The sequence below is a fragment of the Corvus kubaryi genome, unplaced genomic scaffold (genome assembly GCF_017639235.1).
Source record: "Corvus kubaryi isolate FWS band 111438036 unplaced genomic scaffold, C.kubaryi_AGA036_p1.0 37385, whole genome shotgun sequence".
In the NCBI taxonomy this organism is placed as follows: domain Eukaryota; kingdom Metazoa; phylum Chordata; class Aves; order Passeriformes; family Corvidae; genus Corvus; species Corvus kubaryi.
Genome location: NW_024581127.1, coordinates 21,277,304 through 21,286,979, shown reverse-complemented (window position 1 = coordinate 21,286,979; position 9,676 = coordinate 21,277,304). Strand labels below are relative to the sequence as shown.

Sequence of the window (9,676 nt, the reverse complement as noted above, 5' to 3'; positions counted from 1 at the left end):
AATTGCCAGGGCTGCTAGTGCTGCCGGGGCCGCCAGAGCTGCTCGTGCCTGCGTGCTCTTCCCGGGGTCGCGTTCGGGGCCGTGCGGGCCGGGCCTGGCCGCGCCGCTCAGTTCTCCGTGCGTCGCCTCCTCTGGTCGCAGCTTTGCTGCCGATGCCAGGCGCTGCACCCACGTCTTGGCTGAGCCCCCAAGCGATGACTCCTCCACACCCTGCTCCAGCATGCGTTTCGGCTGGGTGCAGCTCCGCTCCACCACCACTGCCACCAGCTGCCGCCCGCGCGCCACCCCTCTCGGTCGGGCATTCACAGGGCTTGCTCCACCACACACTGCATGGGGCCGGGTGGGCACCGCCGGGTCGCGCCACTCCCGCTGCGCCTCGCTCCGACGACGACACTGCAGCTCGCGTGGCTCCACCCGCGCGCAGGAATTGCCTCACTGATGCTCACAGAGCGCTCAGTCCATGTGGTCTGGGTCACACGGACTCTGAGGCAGGCTTCCCTTCACCAAGACACAGCTGACATTGCTCAACAGTCTCGGTAATTAAATAATATTCACGAAAATATTCTTCCATTGGCATATATTTTGACTCCAGTATTAACTGTGTCCAAACGGTGTTCCAAAAGTCTTTGGTAAGATTTAAATCCCAAGAAACATAGAAAAAGTTCTTAAACAACCATGAAAGGAAATGTTTCAGTTCCTTTTGAGCTTGAATTAAGCTAAAATTTACAAATTGTTGTTCAAGAATCTTTTCAAGTTTAAGATAAATGTCCATATGCGGCTCTGAGAGCCAAGAGTCTTTCCACGGCTCCTCCATAGTTTAGATATGGAATAGCAAAACAAAAACAAGAAGAGGAATCCAAAGTTTCTAGGGTTTACTCACACACATCAGTCGCTTAGGGATCGGGGATCATTCTGCCCACATTCTCTACCATTATGTTACAGTGGGGATTCTGTAACACGATGTATCTGTCACGATCCGCTAATGCAAGCGGGGGTCGTGATGGTTCGTTTATCGATCTCAGAGTGTAAAAGGACACAAGAGATTTCAGTTTTAATCAAAACAGTGCACCTTTATTAAGTGCCCACAACACAGTAATGCAATAGAAGAGAGTAAGAGAGAGAGAGAGAGAAACAAAGTAGAGAGGGGGAAAAAGAGGGGCAATAGCTACCAACGGATGAGACGAAGTCCTCGTGGTCTTCCGCCAATAGATTCGTCTTCTTTCCGTGGGGAGATCTCAGACTCGGTTATTTCAGAAGGTCCCTTTATAGTCCTTTTCAGAAGCAAGGGGCAACTGGCCAAGAGGTTGGGAAATCTACAGCCATTGTTATGGGGTCCGTTGCTTTGGGAAGCAGGTACAGGACAGACGTACAAGACAGGTGTACCGGAGAGGTGTACAGGACAGGTCATTCCTTTCCGCTTCAGCGCAGTCCTTCCCGCCTGGGCAGCAAGAACGGCGCAGTCCATTGTGACCTGCGCTAATTTTCCTCAGGAATGCGTACCAGTTCCCAGTGGGCACACCCGTAGGCAACACTCGGCAGACAATCCCACCTCAGCGAGGCCAGGACTCCTGTGCTCAGTCTCTATCCTTGGCGATGATCGTGAGGCAGATGAGGGATCTTCGGACCGTCTCTTACAGTATCAAACAAGGAGACCCGTGGAAAAGAAATATCTATGGACCAATTCTTGCTAGATGTTTCAGAAATGTTTATTTCTCCAGCCGCATGGCTGAGGATCTGCCCAGGAACTGATACAGTCACGGGACCCGAGGGACCTTGCCCGCGCAGGGGAATACAAAACAACCAATGGGAACGAGGCTGACCAGGGGCAGGGAAACCCCGTGCCTCTCGCCCAGGGCTACATGGCAGGGGGGGATGAACCCCAACAGACACAATGAAATTTTAAAAGCAAACCAATTAGGCCTAGATACAGTGCACTATTTCTGGGTTTGTGACCTCTATTTAAATATAATTCCAACTTTCTTTGCCACTCTGTGAACATATGCTATTGTTTATGCTGCTTGCAGACAGATGGACTGTGCATTTGGCTACACAAATGGATAGTTAATAAGAAAAGCAGCTACTGAAACTTGTACAGATTCACGATTTCTTTTCAGAACTTTTTCTTACAACACCATCCAGGGATACTAATCAGGTTGCTGGGCTGAATTCTGTACAAAATGTGGACAGAATATATTCAATGAACAGATCTATCCATTAATTTACTGTACAATAATGACTATATTTTTAATACATATTTTTGAACATCTATTTATCTATATAGGTTTATGAGCTGAAGAGGGTTCATAAAAAGTATGACTGTTGCTAACTTCCTCTATTGTGAGTATAATAGCTCACACATTTATGAAAATACTGATGACTCACTGGACATGAAATTCAAACTTTCAGGATGCAATCCAAAATTCTCTAATGTTCTGCAAAATTTGATTTATATGGTTATCAGCACAAAGTACAGTCAGATCAAATAGTCCAGCAGACTGATTAACATTAATCAACTAAAAGTATGAAAATCTGTTTTGAATGAAGCAGTACAAACAGGATATGAAGTTCTGTTCAAGTGTCTTTTGTTTCCTGACTATGGATAACCACATCTCTGGCAATGCCTCCTCCAGGTACAAGTGCTGACAAGGCAGGAATCTGTCACTGTGTCCAGCCAATTCAGTAAGCCAGAATCATTAATGGTGGATGAATGCATATGTTATGCTCTTCTTAAAGCCAAGATTTCCAAAGCTAGCTGCCTAAGCTTTTACTTAAATATCTGTTTTCAGCTGCTGTTTAACTCCATTCACAGTAAGCAATTAGAAACTTAATTTTATAATGTTTTTAAAATTTGAGTCTCTCATTTTTGCTTGTGTTGGTGTTCATATAGGAAAAATGTATGCTTTTCTTACAAAGAAATTGAAAGTTTGTTTCTTGTGCAATATAAGAGTATTTTTGAGATTTACAGTTGTGTTTTCTTTTACACATTTCTAACATGAACTTAAACCATCTTCACAGCTATGTTAAAATTATTGTGTTTTATGTAACTAAAAATAATAAAGCACATTGAAGAAAACAACAATGCATGCATATGAAATAGCTATAAATACAAGATTAGTTAGGAAAATTGGGTGGACTACAATTCTGCTTGCAGTGTTCTGTATCCAGACTGGACTTGACTAATTCTCTGCTTTTGGCTGGAGGCTCCAGATTTCCATCCCCACCTTCAGGCTTGCCAAGCCTCCTTCATCTGGTAGCTCTGCCATGCATCCGTCTGCCCAGCCGAGGTATCACATCCTGCTGACAGAACAGCCATAGCAGCCATTGGTTGCCACGGGCCTCGGTGGCACCTGCTCAGCCTGCAGCCATCTGACCTCCTTTCCCACCATCCCCCAACCCCTCCTGCAATCCCCACACAGTCGCAGAGCAGGTTTAAGATGTCCAAGCTTCTGATGCCACTGATGCAACCCTGTTCCCAGGCAGCAGGTTATATATCAGTCAGCCAGCCTCACAGCAGCCCCATCAACCCATTTTTTGTCTTACCAGTCCTGTGTTTTCCCCACAGCTTCCAGTTCACCTGATCCAAAGAGTGTGCCTGCTGAAATAGCACTGCACGCGCAAGTTGCTCAGCCCTGTCGTCAGGTTCACATCAGTCACAAGTTTCATTCTTTGAAAACAGCCATACAACAGCTTCAGTTCCTAGTGCGCTGTCAACAGCAATTGTCAGTCTGTTATTTTCCATTTGGATTACAATGCTTCTGAACACAGAGCTTTTGCATTTACTTGATTTCTGATTTCTAAATGTCCAACCATGATTTCTTTGTTCTTATTTTAATTTGGATTTCCAGATAAAATTCAGTCCAAGCTACTTAATATTTAATAGCAGGAGAAATCATTTTTTCAAAGGGAACTACATTTAAATTTTTTTCCATCATTTATCCATGATAATAGAGAATTAAGAAGAAAAACTTCTTCCCAGTGAAAAAAAAATAAGTAACCTACTTGGAACTGAAAGTTTTCTATGCCTATAAAGGAGGAGATTGATAATAGACATCCGGACAACAGCCACTTGCCTGCAGCTGTGTCATATGATGCAGAAGGACGTGTATTATCCTGGCTGAAGGATGGGGAATCCCTTTTGATAAATCTGAGTTTGACTGATGGTATCTTGAAGTATTCTGTATGCGATCTGATGCCAGTGTACTGATCACTGCTACAAGCAGCTCTTATTATCGAGCAGAGGAAGAGCTAAAATCCTTGATTCAGCAACAGCTTCATTTACAGGTTTTCATTTGGCTTTATAGTAAATGAAGAACAGGAGAAGGTTAAGGACGGGTTTAAACTGCCTTAATATTTCACATGTAAATAATTGTTAATTAACCAAAACTACATTAGGAAGCTAATAATGGACAATTATTTTTAATGAAAATGTTCTCACTACTTTGCAGTTTTGTCAAGGCATTCAGTACAGGCAGCATGTTAAATCATCACATTTTTCCAACAAGCTATTTGAAATCTGTGGCAGCCGGATTTGATTGATGCAGTGTACCAGACAGCATAAGTATTGCAGAAAATGCCATTTCAGAGTTCAAAGCAGTAGAAAAATTGCTGTTTAATAATTCAGCAGTGAAATGAAAATAATGTAAAGAAGATTAGCCATGGTCTTTTATTGGGTGGTATTCATAGTAACATGCTCATTTCTAGGCCTGTTTTTTCCAAGTTATATTTTTAATCAAATGCTATGAATGAAAGCTTTGTTCTTTTTATTGTGAGTGAGACCAGAGGGGGGACATCTTCTAAAACAATAAACTACCTTTTATTCAGCAATACAGCAGAAATAAAATTTATTCTGTGTGTTGTACTTTTCTTTTGTTTCTGTCATAATGATACACAAAACATTCAGCTGAAGTTTATGTCCCTCTAGAAGCTATTGTTTTCATTGTGTGAACTCTTCAAAAGCACTTGTAAACATTCAACTGCATCCTGTTCTAATATAGCCTAGATCAGAAGTGGAGTACTAGGAGAACTGTTCCATTTCAGTGTTTCTCCCATGTCCAGGGCTTCCTTTACACTCAAGATGAGCTGCTTGGCCGGCATACACCATGTCTCCTACACATTCCCATTTCCACCCAGTCACAATTCTCCCAGAAATCCTGAAAAGCAGGAATTCCTGAAAATTTGAAATATACTAAATTCATGACCTGCAGACCCTTTTATTTAGCACCTAAAGTAATAGACTCCTGTGCCAATAACACTTCACACATTTCCAGGAAGACCTAAAAATTATGTAAATGCATATTCTTGAAAAAGCAAAACAAACTATTATCTCTTTGCAGTTATTTTCTCTACAACTGCATCCAGCAAAATAAATATTCAAAGCCATTTGAGCTTGCTTATCAGGCAGTTGGACAACCTGGTGAATTCTCAATTCTAAGAATTAAATGTCTGCGATTGTTCTGCAAATTGATCAGTTTCAAATGTTCATTGATCTGGTTGAATATCCTGGCTATTGGAAATCCAGTTTTCAGTGGAGTTTATTTACTAAATGCTCTGTATATTTGAGAATACAAATACAGGGTACAAATATATTTTGGGGAATTGCCTCATCCTACACATTTTCCAGCATACCTTACCTGAGCCTTTTCCTATCAAAAATACAAAAGAACGACTTCCATAAGAATAATAATTCATGTCAGAGTGTTTCTAAATTTCAGCTGGTAAAAGTATCCAGTAAATTAATTCAGCCATTATTTTACTTGACAATAGGTTTATTAATGGAACTGATATGGATTACTGGAATTCCAAACACAGCTGTAACAATGGAAATTTTTTGCTGCAGTGTATATCCACTACTGTGCAAAAACATCCCCTAAGACATCAAAAGATTAAGCCAGCCTAGACCTGTTGTTTAAAGAAAACCACCAGCAGTCACTGCTCTATTTACCAGCCTGGAACAGCAGTTCTAGCAACTTCTGTTCTAGTACTTTGGTGCTGCTCAGAGATTGGATGGCCCCATTCATTACATCAGTCATCCTAGATACATTTTTGGGCTCATTGTGATCTCGGATTAGAAGATCTTCCAATTTCTAAAAATCTTCCAATTTATAAATATATTTTCAGCAGGTTTTCAAACAAGTTGGAAAAAGTAAGAAAAAAAGACCCATCCCCAAATATAAACTAGCAATATCTGTAATCTACCCTCTCTAATGTATTTGGAAGAATGCAGATTAAGAGCTTTTTTCTCCCCAAGTTTACATTCCTCCTTTTTTTACTTGTGTAAAAAAAAAACCTTGGGAATACAGTTTTATAGATATTATTTACAAATGGAAGGGTATAATAGAGGAAGACTATTTGTCTTCTGTTTTATGAGAAAATAAAATAATAAATATTCTTTCCAGTCAAAATCCAAGACATTCAACATATAAATTGTGTCATGGGTTAGCAAGCATAGTCCCGGAAGTGATGTTCTTGCAAAGGGGTGCTTACAGCTTCCTCTGTGACCTGACAGAACCTATCAGCTGGCCAGTTTGAATATGGACAATTCGCTAGGCCACTTAAAGTTGTGACCGCCTCTGTGATCCACACTTAAGAATAGACACCCCCCCCCCTCCAGCTCTCGCTTGTTTCCGGCTCTGGGACAGGTGGCTGCGGGCCCCGTGTGGGGGCCAGTGGGCCTGGCCAAGGCCCTGCTCAGGCCAGGCCGGGCCACAGCTGTGCTGGAGCTGATGGGCCGTGTTCCACCTGCAGAACCACTCCACCCCCCAGCCCTGCTGTGGGCAGCCGGAGCGGCTCTCCAGTGCGGCCAAGATTCAGCTGAAGCTGCCCTGCTGTCTGGCAAAGGAACATGTGACCAACAGCGATAAGCGACATTCCAGATGCAAGGCCTGGGTGAGATTAACCCTTTTAGTGCTGTGAAGAGCTGAAAACCTGAGGGAGAAGAAAGAGAAGATGCTTAAAGCTGAAATTCTGTTGTAAAGCTATGATGCATCAGAGTACCCGTTGTAATTTCATGAAGGCATGGGGGGTGGAGCGTTCAACTTGTACTTGTGAGCAAAAGCACCTGCACTGAGATAGGCAGATGCTGACGCAGCTGTAATTTCATGAGAAGTTTGAATAGGGAGAGATGGAAGCGATGAGGACTTTTGCTCCAAATGGAAAAGGAGAAGACCTCAGTTCCTAGAGATGCTCTCAGAGATAGTCCTAGAGATGAAGATGAGGAGGACCCTTTGCTCCCAGGGAAGGAGAAGGGCCTCTGTTCTTAGAGATGAAATGCTCCCAGAGATGGGTGAAGAGAACTTTTGTTTCTGAACGGCTCAACATTAAATTTATACCCCAGTAATTCAAGAGTGGACCCTCGAAAGCAGTTGTGGGAAAAGCTGCAAGTCAGGGGAAAGGGACTCACATGTGAGCAGAGAATCAACCCAGGCAGCTGTCTCGTTGTGATGTTTTCATAGCATGGGCAAGAGAGACTCCTCTTCCTAAATGGACTGAACAAGGTTATTATGGAAGTGGTAAACAGACTGAACATCTCAAAGGTTGTCTTTCTACATTGTCAGTGGGAGAAGGGAGGAAGGTGGGGGGGGGGGGGGAAGGAGAAGTGTTCTGAAGGTGTGGTTTGATTTTTTTTTCCTTCTTTTAGGTCTGTTAATAAACTTCTTTATATTCTTTCAAGTTTAGTGCCTGCTTTGCGTTTCTCCTAATTCTTATCTCACAGAAGGTAAATAGTAATGAGTATTTTGGACCAAACCACTTCAATTTCAAAGCTGTTTCTCAGTTCTGCAGGCAGCCATGTATACGGCTAAAGCAGTGTATGTGCAACAGTCTGAAAACATCAAGGGTTACCTCACAGGTTAATCTGACATAAACTGGAATGAAGCAGCACACAGCAAATACTTGTTCATAACACAGACGCTATACCGTATCTTGCAGTTGCCAACAAATAACTTACATTTTGTTCTAAAGAAATCAGTGGAAAACATGCTGACCTTTTTAAACAGACAATAGAATCACTTTCTGCCAGGAATATCACCCATTTAAATTTGCCCAGATGTTTAGTTGCTGTCATGAAACCATGCCAGCATGTCCAGCTTCTTTCATTATGAGGTGCATTGGAAACACTGCCACAGCAATTATTTAAGTTTTCAATAGAGATGGAAAAATGACTCAAGGAATTCTAAATAGGGCTTGTCGAAGTTTGGTTCTGAGTGCAGGGGAACCGGCCAGAGTCACGACACAAACACCGATATGATTTGAGCATCGTGCTCTCTTTTATTGTTTACTTACACTCACTTATATCTACTTTACAAACCTTCACGCCCTATTCCCATAGGACAGCCTCTAAGCAGCAGGGGAGCCGACCAGAGTGTAGCTTTTCCCAAGGCTGTTCAAGGCTGCCTGCTGTCAGGTGTCTTGCAAGTCTGTCTGCGGGCTGAGGCCCCTTCAGGGGTTCTTCTGCAGCAACCCTGGGGTGCCCAGACTGCCCAGACTGTCCTGGGGTATCATATGCCCCTGTTCCATGAGGAATCCTTCTACATCGAAGAACATGTTTCTTAGTCATGTATGACAAAACACTGAGAAACAAGAGCAGGTGATCAGAGATCACTAATTTAAAAGAATCACTGATTTAAATGAACAAAAAGTACTGTCCACAGTATTATCCACCTGTTACAATCCAGTTTTTAAAATTATTAGAGTGATGTCTCTGCCCGAATTAAGCTGTAAACAAGACCATATGCTGAAGTCAATAGTATGGATTTTATTTAACAGTAAATTTGAGGTAGAGAGCGATAGCAAAAATAGAAAAAGAGGTGAGGGGGGAGAGAAAGAAAGTGGAAAAGATAGATTAAGTAGAAAATACCACCACTCCATGGATCCCAATAGCATCCTGTTTATCCTCTTTGTCTGGTCATCTTGGTGGGTCCTGCAAAACACAGTCCAATGGATTAACATGTGTCTGGGCCGGGGGGAACGCTCAGGTACCTCCCCTGGCAGGGGAGAAGTTTGACACTGTCTCTTGCAACAGACTCTGGATCTGTTGAATCTCTTTGCATCACATGCAGCGCTCTAGGCTCAGCATTAAGTCTGGGGAGCACTTTAGGACGTCTTTGATGGATTATGACATCTCCTCAACTGCTTCTCACAGGAATGTCTGGTGTGTATGTGGCCTTTCCCTATTTGGCGGGGAGGGGAGGGTTACAGCTGAGCCACTTTGTGCAAGGGAGGAAGGGTGTTCACTACCTCTGACCAGAAGTTATGCCACACACCCCAAAATGCTTCTCCTTCCCCCTGGTTGCAGGGAAGTGTGTGCAAACCCGGTCTCAGCAGATGAGTCTGTGGCCTGTCACCTCCCCCACCCTGAACCCAGCTAAGGGATGATTTTCAGGACAGGTGCTGGCTTTGGCTTCCTTGTGGATACATTTTTCTCCTCCAGCCTTGTTTACTTCTCCCTAGACCTGAGATAATCAGACAATAGTGTCACTTTTCGAGTCACTTTACCTCAAGTTCCAGTGGGCAGTTTAACTCACAGTCCAAAGTCCCAGTGAGGTGGCATATTCAGGGAGGGATGGGCTTTGGTGGTTGCAGCTTCTTTATACAGTTCTGCCATAATGGGCATAAAGTCCTTCATAACAATGTGTACTAGTTTGAAAACAAACCAGTGGGAGGCACCAAGTCAGAATAA

General features: G+C 43.1%; 1 long non-coding RNA gene across 1 annotated transcript in view; it reads left to right on the top strand.

The window, feature by feature from the left end:
• Window positions 1–1,452: 1,452 nt before the first annotated feature.
• Window positions 1,453–9,676, top strand: part of LOC121668405 — a 10,639-nt gene continuing 2,415 nt past the window's right edge. Inside the window, exons 1-2 of the long non-coding RNA XR_006017363.1 lie at window positions 1,453–1,636; window positions 7,784–7,787. This is a non-coding gene — a long non-coding RNA (uncharacterized LOC121668405). The remainder of the gene's footprint in view (window positions 1,637–7,783; window positions 7,788–9,676) is intronic.